This window comes from Phascolarctos cinereus, unplaced genomic scaffold, assembly GCF_003287225.1.
Source record: "Phascolarctos cinereus isolate Bilbo 61053 unplaced genomic scaffold, phaCin_HiC Scaffold_726;HRSCAF=1367, whole genome shotgun sequence".
NCBI classification, from domain to species: Eukaryota; Metazoa; Chordata; class Mammalia; order Diprotodontia; family Phascolarctidae; genus Phascolarctos; species Phascolarctos cinereus.
Genome location: NW_027556098.1, coordinates 222,473,586 through 222,490,646, shown reverse-complemented (window position 1 = coordinate 222,490,646; position 17,061 = coordinate 222,473,586). Strand labels below are relative to the sequence as shown.

The following is a 17,061-nucleotide window of genomic DNA, read 5'->3' as shown; positions in this document are numbered from 1 at the left end:
AGCCCTTAATTCTAGTGTCTTCCCTGTATTCATTAGTTCCTATTTAAACTACATACATCTTATTTCTATATATTTATTTATTTGCTGTCTCTCCCATTAGATTGTGATCTCCATGAGGGCAGGGATTGTCTTTTGCCTCTTTTTGTTCCCTAGCATTTAGTACAGTGCCTAGCACATACTAAGTGCTTAATAAATATTTATTGACTAGTTGATTATATCAAGTTACTTTTTACTTCTTTTATCTAATTTAAATGTTCATGAATTCCTATTCCAGTTTTGCTCTTTACTTAAAGTATCGAATTTAATCTTGTGTACAATGTTAGCAAAACACACAGTCTCTGACAAGTCTTCATTATATTAGAATGAGTCAACATCATTCAGTCCTAACAAGGCCTGTTACTTAGACTCTAGGAAGATTTAGAATTATGTTAGGTTTGTGCTCTTCTATAGCAAAGATGGTACATTTTCTTTCAAATTAAGTTCCACTTCCTAGGTTGGTACGCTCTCCCTGGAAAAGTGAAAGTAAATATGTTAAAGGAAACATTTATTTTTTTTGTAAAGCACTGGTAAAGACAGAGATGACTTTATGTTAAGTCTGACCTTGAAATAGAATCTTTAAAATTAAGGGAAGGAATGTTTTTTGATGCTTCATGTTCATGTGAAATTCATGATTGGGGAAAAACAACCTAATATTAGTGCAAATCTTAAATCACCCACTGGCTTCCCCATCTTAAGTCTTTCAATGTATCAGAAGTTGAAAGGCAGAAAGAATATTCACAGAGGAATAAATCCTTACACTAGAGGGAAGTAACTGATGAAGAGGCAATTCTGGTCACAATGATTTATACTGAATTCCTTTCAGAAAGGGGAGAAACTAATTTATATATGACTCATATTAGGGTTACTTCATTAAAGAAGCCCATGTTAGGACATCTGTGACTCTCTCAACCTCCTCACCAGTGCAGGAAAAGGGCATTCATTATAGTGTCAGCTCCTAAATTAGTACAGTATTTTGGACAGGATGAAGCTGCCTTGCTAAAGAACCAATACCATACAACTGATCTGATATTAAAAAGAGTGGAGAGGGATACATTAGAAGCCTTCTTAAGCCCCAGAGGTAGAAAGTCTATGCATCCTTTCTTCATCTTGAGTTCAACTCTTGGAGGCTTTTAAAATTCAATATTAATGTCTCTGCTTCCTTGTCATTCAGAAGCAATGACACACATACAGTCAAGTTTTCTTTGGTTCTTGAGGATGATTGAAGGCTTTTTCTCTGCCTAATTAGATTCTTCAATTGTTATTACTTTGGGAAACCAAAAGGAAAACAAGGGTTATAGAATACTAGTCATTTAAATTCCCTTTGCAGTGTCTGAATCCTCTGCTTCTTCCTCATTTGAACTGACTGGTTTAATAATTTACCTAACTTCGGAAAGAAAAATTATAATGAAAACATTGGACTTGGGTTTTCTAGCCTGGCTTAAAAATATTATATGGTAGTTGCGGAATGTTTTGATTTTTTTGGTGGGGATAGTAGGGAGGAGGGTGAGTGTTATTTTTACTTTGGGGTAGATTAGATGAAATAAGGATGAGGTACCTTTTAATGTCTAAGTACTGTTGCTTTGAATTAGGAGTTAGCTTAGTGATTCTGGAATGATAAAAAATCTAAGTCCAGTATTTCCATTATAGTTTTTCTTTCCCATGTTGGGAGAACACCTGCTGCAAGCTGTCTCTTCTCTCAACTGACAAAGCATTCTGCCCTTTTGCTATCAGGAGGCAAGGACCCATGGGTTGTTCAGAATTTGATACCTCATACCAAAACACCAAGACCTTATTGGTTGAAAGGAGCCAGAAAGTTCATCATCTCCATAACTAAAAGCTGAGTCACCATATCCCTTTGAACTTTCAAGAGAGTGACAAACAATTGTTCCCTGGGGTGGCCCCCCAGGGATATCTATTCAACCTCTCCACTAGAGACCTGTAACAGGGAGATTAGCCTTTTATGAGTCACAGATCCCTTAGACAGTATGATAATGACTATGGACCACCCATTTGTGAATGATGTTTTAAAATATATAAAATAAGATTACAAAGGAAGCCAATTATATTAAAATAGTTTTAAGTATATACACACATTTACATATACATGTATTATACACACATACATAGATGTATGTGGATGTATGTATACATATATTTTTTCACAAACCCCAGGCTAAGACCACCTGCATGTTGTCTCAATCAGTCAGTTAACATTTATTAAGCATTTATTATGTGCCAAGCACCTTGATAAATTACTTTTTTTTTGAGGCAGTTGGGGTTAAGTGACTTGCCAAAGTCACACAGCTAGGAAGTGTTGTGTGTCTGAGGCTGGATTTGAGCTCAGGTCCTCCTGACTTCAGGGACAGTGCTCTATCCACTGTGCCACCTAGCTGCCTCTACCATGATAAATTCTTAAAATGAAAAGAAATCAAAAAAGAGATATAATTTCAAGTTTCCCACTTTCTAAAGAGAGAGACAAATAAATAAATATGAGATGCAATTCACAGTAGAAGGAGGACATCCTTAGAGATGGAAGGCTGAAGTGGCTAGATTTTTAAGTTCCTTGGGTAAAGGAACCATTTTATTGTTGCTTTGTATCTCCAGCTGTACCTGACACAAACTAGTACATAGTACCTGACATATACTAAGCACACAATATTGTTATTTTATTAACTGGAGAAAAAGTATAGCATAAAGCCTACATAAAGATGTAAACTCAAACTATAAACACCCGAATGTCTTTAGAGTTTCAGAAAACTGTTTGCATACCAAATTCTTCTTCACTGTATATATATGATTAATGTCTTTTCCCTAAATCTACCCAATTCCCAGAATGTAACTATACAAAATAGAATGATAAATGAGAGGACTGGGGAGAATATGTTCATTCTTTTATGTGTTACTCAAATGGTATTCAGTATTTTATTTAATATTGTTGCTGTCTTCTCATTTTTTATTGTCAGTCAACCATGGTAAAAATAGTTTATCAATATATGTAATATAAATACATTAAATACTTCTCTGTATATAGAATAAGTCACAGTGATGTTTCCTGAACTCCTTCCCTCTATGAAATATTTGACATGTTTATCTTTTTGAACTTAACAATATGCAAAATACTCAATAGAAATAAAAGTTCTATTAATATACCATTGCTTTTCCAAATAATTGTACTGTATTTTATTTTAAAAAAAACCTTTTTTTCAGCTCTAAATTCTTTTTTTCTCTCCTTCCTCACCTATCAAAAGGGCAAGAAATACAATAATCATTACACATATGAAATCATGTAAAAACATTTCTTTATTAGCTATGTTGCAAAAAGAAAGGAAGGAAAAAAGGAAGGAAGGAAGGAAGGAAGGAAGGAAGGAAGGAAGGGAGGGAGGGAGGGAGGGAGGGAGAGAGGGAGGAAGGAAGGAAGGAAGGAAGGAAGGAAGGAAGGGAGGAAGGGAGGAAGGGAGGAAGGAAGGAAAAAAAAGAAAGAAAAAGAAAAAACATATTTCAATCTGCATTCTGAGCCCATCAGTTCTCTATCTGAAGTTCAATAGCATTTTTCAGCTTAAGTCCTTTGTAATCATGATGGATCATTGTAGATTTTCACAGTTGATTTTCTTTAAATATTGCTGTAACTATATTACACTGGTTCTATTCATTTCACTTCACATCAGTTTATGTAAGTCCTGTTTTTTGGGAAAGTTCCCCTTCATCATTTCTTATAATACAATAGTAGTCCATCATATCTATATACCATAACTTGTTTAGCCATTCCCCCAATTGTTGGGCATCCCCTCAGTTTGCAATTCTTTGCAATCAAAAACAAAATTTGGTGTAAAATTTTATTAATATAGGTTCTTTTCCTTTATACAATCTTTGGGGATATAGACCTAGCAGAGGCATTTCTGGGTGAAGGAGATTCATAATTTTATCTCCATTTTATAGTCTTTTGGGCATTATTCCAAATTGTTCTCCAAAATGGTTGGACTAGTTCAGAGATCCACCAACAGTACATTAGTGTGTCTATTTTTCCACATCCCCTCCAAAATTTGTCATTTTCTTTTTCTGTCGTCTTTAGCCAATTGGATGAGTGTGAGGTGGTTCCTCAGAGTTGTTTTAATTTGCATTTCTCTAATTATTAGTGATTTAGCTAATTTTTATATTATTGTTGATAGCTTTGATTTCTTCATCTGAAAAATGCCTGTTCAGATCCCTTGACTATTTATCAATTGGGAAATGGCTCTTGCTCTTATAAATATGTCTCAATTCCCTTTATATTGGAAAAATGAGACCTTAGCAGAGAAACTAGCTGCAAATATTTTTCCCCTAGTTCCCTGCTTTTTTTCCCCTAATATTGGCTACATTGATTTTGTTTGTGTAAGCAACTTTTTAAAAAAATTGTATGTATTCAAAATTATCCATTTTCTCTCTATCTCTCATTTGGTCAAGAACTCCTTCCTTATCCATAGATTTGATAAGTGATTTCTTCCATGTACCACTAATCTGCTTATGATATCTCACTTTATGTTTAAATCACATACTCATTTTGACCTTAACTTGGTATGTGTTAGATGTTGGTCTATGTCTATTTTCTTTTTTTAAAAAATTTTTGTTAATTTATTTTGATTTGTCAACAGTCACTTCCATATGCTTTTGAGTTGAAAATTTTTCTCCCCCTTCCTCCCCCCCCAAGACGGCACACAATCTGATATAGGCTTTACATTTACATACCCATTAGACATATTTTCACATTAGTGAAGTTGTAAGTAAAAATTAAAACCAATAGGAGGAACCATCAGAAAGATGAAATGAAACTCAACAGAAGGTAAAAAGAAGTGATAGTGATTTGACTTCATAGTTCTTTCTTTGGATGTGGACAGCATTTTCCATCCCGAGGCCTCTGGAGATGTCTTAGATCCTTGTAATGCTGAGAAGGGTTCAGTTTAACAATCTTAGTCATTTCATAACGTGGCTGTTATTGTGTACAAAGTCCTCTTGGTTCTGCTCACTTCACTCAGCATCAGACCATCTAAGTCTTTCCAGGTTTTTCTGAAGTCAGCCTGTTCATCATTTCTTATAGCACAATAGTATTCCATTACATTCATATACCGCAACTTGCTCAGCCATTCCCCAATTGATGGGCATCCCCTCAATTTCCAATTCTTTGCCACCACAAAAAGAGCTGCTATGAATATTTTTGTACATGTCGGTCCTTTTCCCATTTGTTTGATCTCTTTAGGATATAGCCTTTTTTTCAACTAAAACTGCTAAAGGGGCAGCTAGGTGGCACAGTGGATAGAGCACCAGCCCTGAAGTCAGGAGGACCTGAGTTCAAATCCGGCCTCAGACCAAAACACTTGATACTTACTAGCTGTGTGACCCTGGGCAAGTCACTTAACCCCAATTGCCTAAAAAGGAAAAAACAAAAACAAACAAAAAAATAAAACTGCTAAAGCAGGATTCTGATCTCGCCCTTATTTAACTCTGTGTGTATCTTTCTGTTTCAAGTGTCTCTTGTAAACAGTATATTGTTGGATTCTGCTTTCTAATTCATTCTATTCTCTTCTGTTTTTTGAGTTCATCCCATTCCTATTCACAGTTATGAAGGCTAATTGTGTATTTCCCTCCATCCTATTTGCTTGTATTTGTCCCTCTCTCTCTCTCTGTCTTTTTATTTTTTACCATATCCACTCAAGAATTTGTTTTGCATCTGACAACTTCTTCCTTTCATTTACCTGCCCTCTTATCCTCCCCTTCAATTCTTTTTCATACACCTTTTCTCCCCTACTTCTCTGTCGGGTAAGATGAATTTCTGTACCCAATGATGGATGTATGTATACAGTTTCCTTCTTAAATTAGTTCAGATGAAAGTCAAATTGAAACATAGCTTGATTCTTTCCCTTTTCCTTACCATTGTATAAACTCTTTTGTGCATGCCTCATTTATTGTGATATAATTTCTTCCATTCCTCCTCTCAATCCCCCCTTTTCCTAGTGCATCTCTCTTTTTCGCTCTTCCATTCTTCTTTTGAGATCTTCTCAATGTAATAGACTCACACTCATGTTCTCTAAGTAGTTTACCTCTAACTGCTTTGGTGACGATCAGGTTCTTAGAGGAATATAAGTAGTTTAACCTTTTTTAATCTCATAATTTCTCAGTCATGTTTTCCTTTTTATGCTTCTCTCAAGTCTTGTGTCTGAATGTCAAATTTTTTAATTAGCTCTGGTCTTTTCATCAGGAATACTTGCAAGTCCTTTATTTCATTGAATTTCTCCTGTAGGATCATACTCCATTTTTCTGGGTAAACTATTTTTTGTTGTAATCCTAGCTCCTTTATCTTCCAAAATATAACCCCAAGTCCTCTGCTTCTTTGTAGTGATAGCTGCTAAATCTTGTGTGATCAACTGTGACTTTACAGTACTGATTTTACTCTGGCTTTTTGCAGTATTTTCTCCTTGACTGGGGAACTCTGGATTTAGGTAATAATATTTCTGGGAATTTGAGGATTTCTATTTAGATTTCATTTGGGGGTTTTGTTTTGAGATTTCTTTCAAGAGGTGACTAGTGGATTCTTTTGAATTCTAATTTGTCTGCTTATTCTAAGATATCTGGGCAGTTTTCTTTTATAATTTCTTGAAATATGATGTCCAAGCTATTTTTTTTTACTCATGTATTTCAGTTAGTTCAATAATTCTGAAATTTTCCTCTCTTCTGTCTCTTTTCCAAGTCAATTATTTTTCCTACAAGGAATTTCACATTTTCTTGTATTTCTCTGTCTTTTGATTTAGTTTTTTTTTTTTTAAGTCTCATAGAGTCATTAACTTGCACTTGGCCAATTCTAATTTTTAAGAAAATTTTTTTCTGAATGTTTTTTGTACCTCTTTTACCATTTGGCCAATTCTGTTCATTTAGGAGTTATTTTTTTCAATATATTTTGTGCCTCTTTTTCCAAGCTGTTAATTCTCTTTTTTGAAAGTTTTCTAGCATAGCTTTCATTTTTTTCAAAATAAATTTCTCTATCAATCACATTTGATTTAAAAACATTTTTTTTAATCTTTTAAAAACCTCTTTCTTTAGATCTTCTAGGAACTCTTGTTGGGCTTCTGTCCAATCTGTTTATTTTTTAAGACTTCTTTTAGGTGTTTTTATTATCTTCTGACTCTTGAACTTCTCTGTCATTATAGTAGTTTTTAGCATTAGGTTATTTTGTTGTTGTTGTTTACTTATTTTTCTAAAGTATTTCATGACTTTGGATTTTGTGTTAGAGTTGGATTCTACTCCCTGTTGTAGGAGGGGAAAGATGGGATAACTGGCTTGAGCTTCTGTTTTTCATGTCTTTCTGCTGCTTTCACAACTCAGTCTCAAGGCCTATAAATTTTTGGTGCTTCCAGCACTGTGTGATCCAGGAAGAGACCTATTCATTGCGCTCTTGGTCTGTGCTTTTCTCCTTACACAGGCAGGGCCCATACTATCTCTGCCTCGGAATTATGACCTGAAATTGGCTACAGGGCTACTAGATGGCAACTTGTTCCTAATCCTAGTCCTACTACAAGGGTCCCCTGGGATCTCTTTCTGCCTGGATGTTCAGTCCCCTTTATGTCCCTGGGCACTGATTTGCTCCCCATGGCTACTTCCGTTGCCATAGCCCAGTACTGCTGCCCCATGCCAGTTACTTTCCTGCTTCTGTTATTGTTCTGCACTCCTGGCCAACCCGACCCCAGTCTCTGCAGATCTCTCTATCTTCCTAGGCTGGCTTGGACTGGCAAAATGGCTCTATGACTTTTTCTTGCCTTCCCTGATCAGAATTCAGTTTTGTGCATTTTCCTAGATTTCCTAGGTTTCCTAGGTTATAGAAGTGTTTTGGGGGAAAGGTGCAGAAGAGTTGCTAAGCTTTCACTCTACCATCTTGACTCCACCCACAAAATCTTATCTTTTTTTAAATTTTTAGGCAATTGGGGTTAAGTGACTTGCCCAGGGTCACGCAGGTAGTAAGTGTCAAGTGTTTGGTCTGAGGCTGGATTTGAACTCAGGTCCTCCCAACTCCAAGACTAGTGCTGTATCCACTGCACCATCTAGCTGCCCCCCAAATCTTATCTTTATAAAACTTTCAATGATATCCCCTACACACAAAAAAGATTTCCAAAAAATCTGAATGCCTTTTAAGATATGAATTAAACCCAAATGCAAGAGTGATTCTGTTGAGCTTTTTATGACTGAGGTTAGTTAGTTTTGCATTTTTAGGCAGCATTTAATTATTTAATATTTGATCAGATAACTCCAAATTATAGACTTTCACATACATGGATTAATTGAAATTTTTTAGTTAGAAACTTAGATATTTCCAAAAGTCCTGGTGTTTATCATCATTTAGGCAAAGCATCCAAAATTTTACATGAATGTCATTTTCCTACTAGTATTGTCAGGCTGTAGCTAGTCACAATCTTACTTTTATTGATTTCTTTCATAAATTTTGTAAAATTATTCTATACAATATGATTTGTGTGAATCTAATTTTAGTGAATAATAATAGCTAGCATTTATATAATGTTTACTATGTGACAGGCATTTGCTAAATGCTTTCCATTTGATCTTCACAGCAAATCTGACAGGTAGAAGCCATCATTTTCCTCATTTTGTAGATGAGGAAATTGATGCAAACAAAGGTTAATTGACTTGCCCAGGGTCACCCAGCTTGTAAATGGCTGAGGCCAGATTTGAACCCAGGTCTTCCTGACTCCATGCCCAGGGCTATATCCACTGAGCCACCAAACTATATCACTTTAGTTAACTAAACTGTGTACTCCAAGAATAGACAACTATAAATGGTGAAAAGTAAGTGCTTGAAACCATTTTCCATTTTTAACAAGATTGCTATAAAAAGTCATCACAGATTTCATTCTTATCAGGTAAGTATCCTTTAAAGTATTCAAATAAGGCAAATGTGGTGTTTATGCATTTCATGAAATCTAGTATATTCCATTTGATGCTTGGCTTGTCAAAAGCTCATGGTTTATTAACCCTGTAGCTTATAGATTTGGTAATAAATAAATAAATAATGATGCTTTTCACAGATCTCATTTGCATATTTCAGCAATTCAATTCCTTTTATTTTTTTTTCTCATTGCATAATGCATTTCCATAAATAGTTTCGTAGAAGGAGGAAAGTGGAAAGAGGAAAGCACATAGACATAATTGAAGGAAGGAAATACTCAAATGACTCTACTCAATCAAATTGATCTCATCACTCAATCACAACACAATCAATCAACAAGCATTTATTAAGCCCTTCTCATATGTCAGGCACTGTTTAAGTACTAGAAAGACAAAGAAAAAGCAAAAACAGATACTAGATAGATAGAAAAAATACAAGCCTTACAGGAAAAGGCACTGGAAGCTGCAATAACTGGGAAAAGCCTCCTCCAGAAAGTTAGTTTTTTTTAAGAAGCAGAAGTGAGAAGAGAGTATTCCAGTAATGGTGGACAGACAATTGATTCCACGTACAAGACATAGAAATGGATGCTTCGTATGCCAGGAAAAGCAAGCAGACTAGTATGGCTAGACCATAAAGTATGTACAAGTGATTAAGTTGTAAGGAAACCAGAAAGACAGGAAATGGGAAGGTTGTGAGGTCCTTTAAGTGCCAAACAGAAGAGTTTATATTTGTTTCTAGAGGTAATAAGGAAACTGAAGCTCTTTACTTTCTATTCATTAGAATCTGTAATGTTTCATGAATACCCACCCTATAACAATAGTGGGAATATTGGTGTTTAAAATAAAAATCTTTGTTTCAATAAGAAACTTGGTATGGTTAAAACAACTTTGTAATTTTCCAAAGCTAACCCAGCCTTCTCATCTTCTGTTTAATTTTGGACCCAACTAATTTTCCATTTGCTGGGTTTGTCGCAAATACATTCATACTCATAGATGGAAAAATTCTATAGGTCATCCATCTAGCTACATATCAAAGTTGGGATGGCAGGCACCCCTCATCCACTTGTTTTTGGTTCTTTTCCTGTGAGTTGAGTTATCAAAGTCTTTTGAGAAATTATGCATCTTATCCAGGAATCTCTGTAATGTCTGGAAGCTTGATGCAACAGCACTTTGGCATCTGCTAACAGGAGAATCTGAGTGACTTACTATCTATAGGGATGTTTTTTCATCCTGGATTCTGTGTTGGATCTTCTCTATGACAGTAGCAAACATGGAATGAGCTTTTGTTGACCCTTTTTATGCCACACTTGATATTGATCATAAGAGGGTCATCAATCAAAATTATCTCTACTCTTATATCTTCCCAGAAATCCTGTATAATTTTGACATGCATAGGGCATATCTATTTAGAGAAGAACCTTTAGAGTAGAATTTTGCTTTGATCAATCAATAATTTTTTACAGTAAACAAATAATAAGTAAAGGAGGATTCTATATCTGCCAATGTTATGATGGTAAATATATAGTCTACTGTAGAATATCAGTTTTGAAAGCCTGCTTATTCTGTTCTAATTCCTTTACTAAAAGGTATGTTTGATAAATCTATAGATAATTACCATTAAAAATTTGTATAGATGGGAAAGTAGACATATGGGTCAGTAATTATTAATATCTTTCCAGTTGCTTTTCTTTCCAGAATAATAGTCTGAGGGTTTTTTCCCATATCTTTGGAATCTTCCTCTCCAAATATCTCAAAAATTAGTTCCTCAATGCCCTCAAAATTGTAACATCCAGTTCTGTTTTCCATCTTTTTTTTTTGCTACAATTCCAAATATGACTCCTGTAAAAGTCCCACTGGGGGCTGTGATTGGGGTCCAAATCTTGTGGCTCATCTTCACTTAATAGAGAAAGTATTTGTTATGAAAATCCATTCAGATCTTTTCTATCTTTTGCTTCTATATTTTCTTCCTTCTAATTTCTTTCTGCTACTTTTATCTCTGTCTTTGGATTGAACTTATTTGGTTAGATCTTTTGTCAAGATTTCTTTAAATTCTTTTTTTCCCCTCTCCAATTTCACACTATTTTATGAAACAATACTACTTTTAATCTCCTGCTATCTTTTTTGTTGAAGAAATAAGATAAAGTTGATAGCCAATACTGGTATTATCATTAGGTGTCATGTCTTTCTACTTGCAAAGTAAATCAAATGTTTCTAAGGTGATTTTTAAATTCTTTTGGTCTTCTCATTTTAGCAATTGATATACATTACTTAAATTTACATACAAAATTATTATAGTTGACACCAGTGTTCTTTCCTTCATCTATTTCTCATTTTTAGCATTGATAGCTTGTTTGAATAGGTCGGATGGTGGTTGTTTTAATTGTACATTATATCTTTTTCTTCTCACTTTTTTTGTTGTCTCTCCTAGCTTTGTATTGGTTTTGAATTTTGTTCTAATGATGTAGTGATCCTGATGATTCCAGAATGAATGACACCAATATCAATAACAAGTTGTTGACTGGCTATTAAAATCAATTTAATGTTATTATGTTATTCAATAATCACTAAATTATTTTCTTGAAGAAAATAGTCATAATGAATAGGCATAAGGCTTCTATATATTCAATTCTTTGCCTTTTCATTCATTACACTGATTTCTGATTTTCTCCATATTTCCCTATTCCAACCTTTACATAAAAGGCACCAAAATATTTAAATAGATATTGATCTTAGCTATAGGGAATTATCAAATTCTTCATATTAATTTCACTTTCTTCTCATCCTCTGCATATTAGGTGCAATTTATTTTCCAAAAAAAATTTTTTTTTTTGTTTTGCAATTACTTAACCAGTCTTTTCCCCAGTTTTCTCATCTGTAAAATGAGGAACTTTGACTAAATGGCCTCTAAGGTCCTTCTCAGCTCCTGTGGTATTATGGCTTCAAGATCTATATCTATATCTATCTATTTATTGATCTCTATCTCTATATCTCTATATCACCTGTATCTATCTATATCTATCAACATATATGTCAACAGAGACAGATATAGATATAGATAGATGGATGGATAGATAGATAGATAGATAGACATTCAGCCCTAATATCTCTCCTGCTCTAGTCCCACATCACCAACTTCTTACTGCCATTTCTAGCTCAATGCCTGCTACCTATCTCATATTCGACATTTCCAAAATGGAATTCAGTATCTTCTCTAAATAGACACTTCACCAAACTTCCCAATTTCTGTTGAGAGTACTGTCATTGGTGTCATTTTTGGTCCTCTTTGAGAACAAAGGATAACAACTGACCAATCACCATTGTAAATCATAGATTTAGAGCTTCTTTTAACTCTAAATGACCTTAGTCATCATCTAGGCCATCTCCTTCATTTTATAGATAAGTAAGATGAAATCCAGAAAGGGTAAATAATTTCCCTGATGCCAGATAGATAGTAAGCAGCAGGGTCAGGAATTGAACACACATCATTTGACTCCAGATCTCATACTATTTCCACTATACCTCCATGCTTCCAGTCACTCAAATTTTACATCTTTGAGGTCATCCTCGTCTCTTCACTCTCCCTCAAACCCCACATCAAATGAGATTCCAAATTTAACTCCTTCTAGCTTCATAATGTGTTTTGCATTAGTTCTCTTCTCTCTTTTCTTATGACCACCACTTTAGGTCAAGGCCCTTATTATCTGACCTATTGCTGAATCGTCCTCCTAAATGGAGTAGCTGCTTCTAGTTTCTCCCCTCTCCAATCCATTCTCCACCCAGTTGCCAAATTCTCTCTTCCTAAATCAGAGCTTTCTCTATGTCACTACCTTGCTTAAGAATCTTTAGTAGCCCCTTATTGGCAAACTGTTCAGCTCAGCATTAAAAATGATAAATAGCCTGATTCTGACCTTTCTTTCCAGAGCTATTACGTAATACTTACCTTTATGCACTCTTCCCTCCAAACTCTCCTATTTTCTGTTCCCTGAAATGGTATTATATCTCCCACTTGCATAGCTTTCCAAAGGCTGTCTTCACCCCCTACCCCCATTTCTGGAATTCACTCCTTTCCATTCCTCTTAAAATCTGTAACTCAAAAATCAACTTAGGTGCTACCTAGAGGGGGAATATTTCCTGATTCCCTCTAGAATTTGTGCTACCTCTCTCCTCAGATTATATTGCATTTTTAATTCATTTATTCACAAAGATTTATTGAGCTCCTCTCTTACGTGCTAGGTACTGTCCTAGGTGCTGGAGATACCAAAACAAAACAAAACAAAAAGTTCCTCACTTCAAGGAGCTTAGCTTCTATTGGAGAGGAAACTACATGAACACAAGTAAATAAATATAAAAATACAATCAGCACTAGCAATTGGGGAATCAGGATAGGCCTTGGCTAAGATAGGCCCTAGAGCTGAGCCTCCAGGGAAACTAGAAGATTTGATAGACAGAAGAGTAATGGGAGACAGCCTATGCAGAAGCACAGAGATGGGAAATGGAACATCAAGCATGGGGAACTGCAAGTAGGTTAGTTTGGCTAGAATGGAAAGAATATGAAGGAAAATGATAGTCAGAAAATCTGGAGCCAGATTGTGAAAGACTTTCATTAAAAAAGAGAGGGATTGCTATTTTATCATAAATTAGTGGGAAACACTAGAACTTCTTGAGCAGAAAAATTGTATAGTCTGGCTTCTGATTTAGAAAGGCTATATTGGCAGCTGTGTGAATGGCATATTAGAGAGCGGAGAAGAAAGGAAATGAAGTAGGAGGCTATTGTTATAGTCCAGGCAACAGTTAGTTAGGGCTCAAATGAAAGTCATGGTGAAGCAGAGAGGCAAAGGCAGAGATGTTGGAAAGCAGAATGCCCCAATAAAATATAAAATCTTTGAGGGTAAAGGCTATATTTTTCTTTTATATTTGTGTCCCTAGAATTTAGCAAAATGTCTTACATGTAGTAGGTGATTGATAAATGCTTGTTGAATGAGCAAATGACCGAGTGGTGTCATTGGTTTTGTGGTGTTTCTAATTTTTAGGAAAGAGTTAGATGAAGCTATAAATGACATGATAGTCAGCTTTGCAGATGACACAAAGTTGAGAATACAGTTCATATCCTGGATGACAGAATAAAGTCTAAAATTGGTACAATCACTTTGGTGTCATCTAGTGGTTATAATATTAAACTTCCAGTCATCATTGCTACTTTGGTTGAAATGTTTCTCTCTGGGGCTTGGGATAGGGGTAGGGAAAAAAACTAACTAGCCTTCACCAAAGGGAATGGTGGAAAATTCATAGTATTTTAAAGGCAACAAAGTGATCTGCCACTTCATATGTCTACTTTATCCTCTCTGTAAAAATCTTAATGAGAATTGCACATGTATACCATAAAAGTGTCTTTGATGAATATATGAGAGGGGAATAGGAAGACTTTCTCAGATAATTGTCTACAGCAGACAATATCTTCATAATTACACATTTGACTAAGACAATACAAAATCCTGTTTCTATTTGTTGATTTTTAAAAGCATTTGACTTAGAGTAAAAGGCAGCCTCAGAGTCTTTTCTCAAACAAGATGTCTCCAATATGTGTGACAACATCAGAAAGGATTCCATGACTATATTATTTCTATTTCTGGCATCATTCTGTGCCCCATGTTTGTAACCTTGGGATAAATGGCTTCTCCATTTTCTATATCTAATGTTCATGGCCTGTCAATTTCATCTCCACTTCTTTCTATTCTCTCTGTCGCTATCCAAATTCAGACCCTTATCATTACCACATACCTAAATTGCCCAATCTTTTGCAATAACTGTCTTAAAGGTTTCTCTACATCTTATCAAACCCACATGTAATATAACTGTCAGGGAAAATATTCCTGGATCTGGTTATGAGACTCCTTTGTTCAAAAATCTTCATTGGGAGTTAAGAGATTGGTGACATTCTTAAGAGTGTAGGATAGGATGAGATGCCAATTTTCTTCTTTCTGCTTTTTTTTTTTTGTTATGCTTATACCTCCCTCCTAGTTATGAATAGAAATGAATTTTAATGTTCAGGTTTTCTGATGGAAGAAAATTTTTTCTTCTATTTTTTTTTCTTTTTTAAGAGGTTGCATAGTTTGAAATTTTAGGGGGGAAATAGGAATTTTTAAAAAACCAATGTTTCTAAGCATGTGGGGGAAAAAAACTTAGTTCAGATGCAACTTCTGAAAGGTAGGGCATGATTGTGAAGAAAGCTACTTTGTTCTGTGAAAACACAATTACAAGTAAAAGAAAGGAAAGAGAAAAAAAGGTAAATTATTGAGCACCTGCTGTGTCCAAGGAGCAGTGCTAATGGAAAGAGAAAAGTGCTGAATACTGTTGTAAGGGATCTGTGAATTGGACTCTTTTCAAGCTAGATAGGAATATTTCATATTAAGATGATGTGTTTCAGAAGCATGATATTAACATAGAATATGAAAATCAGAGAATTTAGAACTGAGGGGAGCCTACAGATAATCTAGTCCAACGTTTTCTTGTTTTTATTTGTTTATTAATTTAACATGTATTAGGTGACTATCCCATATAATGGGTCCCTTTTTCTTATTTCCCATTCAAATCAAAGGTGCCTGCTGGCTCTTCCCCAAGATGACTTTCTATAATCTCCTACCTCCAAACCTTTACACAAATATAATGTCCCATCTTTTTACCTCCCACTCTTAAGTCTTTTGTGTATAATTCTGTTGTTAGCTCCTGAGCAAGATGGCTCCTGAAAATTATTATTATTATTATTATTATTATTATTATTATTATTATTAACATTAGGTTATTAAACTCTTTGTGTCTTGAAATTGCTTTTTGTTAAATTGTATTTCCTTATTTGAAGAGGTATTATACTCCCTGAGCAGAATATAAACTCCTTAAGGATCGGTCGGGAGCTGTTCCATTTCTATCTTTGTATTCTGATAACTTGGCAACAATGCCTAAAATATTTTGGTCTTTACCTATGATTTTGTTTGACATTACAGAAGTTTCTGCATGAACTACAGTCCAGTTGTATCTTCACATCTTAGGGAGTGATTGAAATAATTTGGAAATAGCAGTCAAAATATTTTAAAAACTTTAAAATGGTAAAAAAAAAATGAGTAGTAGGTTTAAAAAATTTTAAATACTCCAGAGTAGAGAAGACAGAAGGATAATCTCATATTGAAATTGTATTTATACTGTAGACAGCAAAAAAATACTTGGGAGACTACCTGCCAAAACACACCCAGTAAATATATGAGCATAATTAGAAAAAATTTTCACACAAATAGAGACAGATCTAAACAACTGGAGACATATTAATTGCTCTTGGGTTGGCTGAGGCCAATATAATAAAAATGGCAATTCTACCTAAATCAGTCTACTTATTTTTAAATTAGTTTACTTATTCAAATTGCCAAAGAATTATGTTATAAAGCTGGAAAAAAAATAATTACAAAATTCTTATGGAAGAACAAAATCTTAAGAATATCAAGGGAATCAATGAAAAAAAAAAGTAAAGAAAGGCATCCTGGCAGTGCCTGATTTCAAAGTATATTACAAAGCTGTAGTCATTAAATAAGTAAACAAACAAACAAACAAATAAATCTGGTTCTGGCTAAGAAATAGAGTGGTGAATTAGTGGAATAGATCAGGTACAAATTTACAGAGGTAAATGACCATAGAAACTGAGAGTTTGTTAAACTTTTAGAACAAGAATTTAGTATTTGACAAAGACTACTTGGAAAATGAGGAAGCAGTTTGGCAGAATTTAGGAATGGACCAACAACTCACACCAAATACCAATTTCAAAATGGCTACATAATTTAGGCATAAAAGATGATATCATAAGGAAATTAGAGGAACATGGAAAAAATTACCTGTCAAATCAGTGGATAAAGGAAGAATTTGTGACCAAACAAGAAATGGAAAGCATCATGGGAAACAAAAGGGATAATTTTGATTACATGAAATCAGAAACTTTTTGTACCAACAAAACCAATTTACCCAAATTTTTTTTTCTTTTGGCTAGGCAATGGGGTTAAGTGACTTGCCCAGGGTCACACAGCTAGTATGTGTTATGTGTCTGAGGCTGGATTTGAACTC

At 34.6% G+C, this 17,061-nt stretch overlaps 1 protein-coding gene across 1 annotated transcript in view; it reads left to right on the top strand.

Annotated features, from left to right (window-relative positions):
• Nucleotides 1-17,061, top strand: part of XIRP2 (xin actin binding repeat containing 2) — a 376,940-nt gene that overhangs the window by 141,250 nt on the left and 218,629 nt on the right. The window lies entirely within an intron of this gene.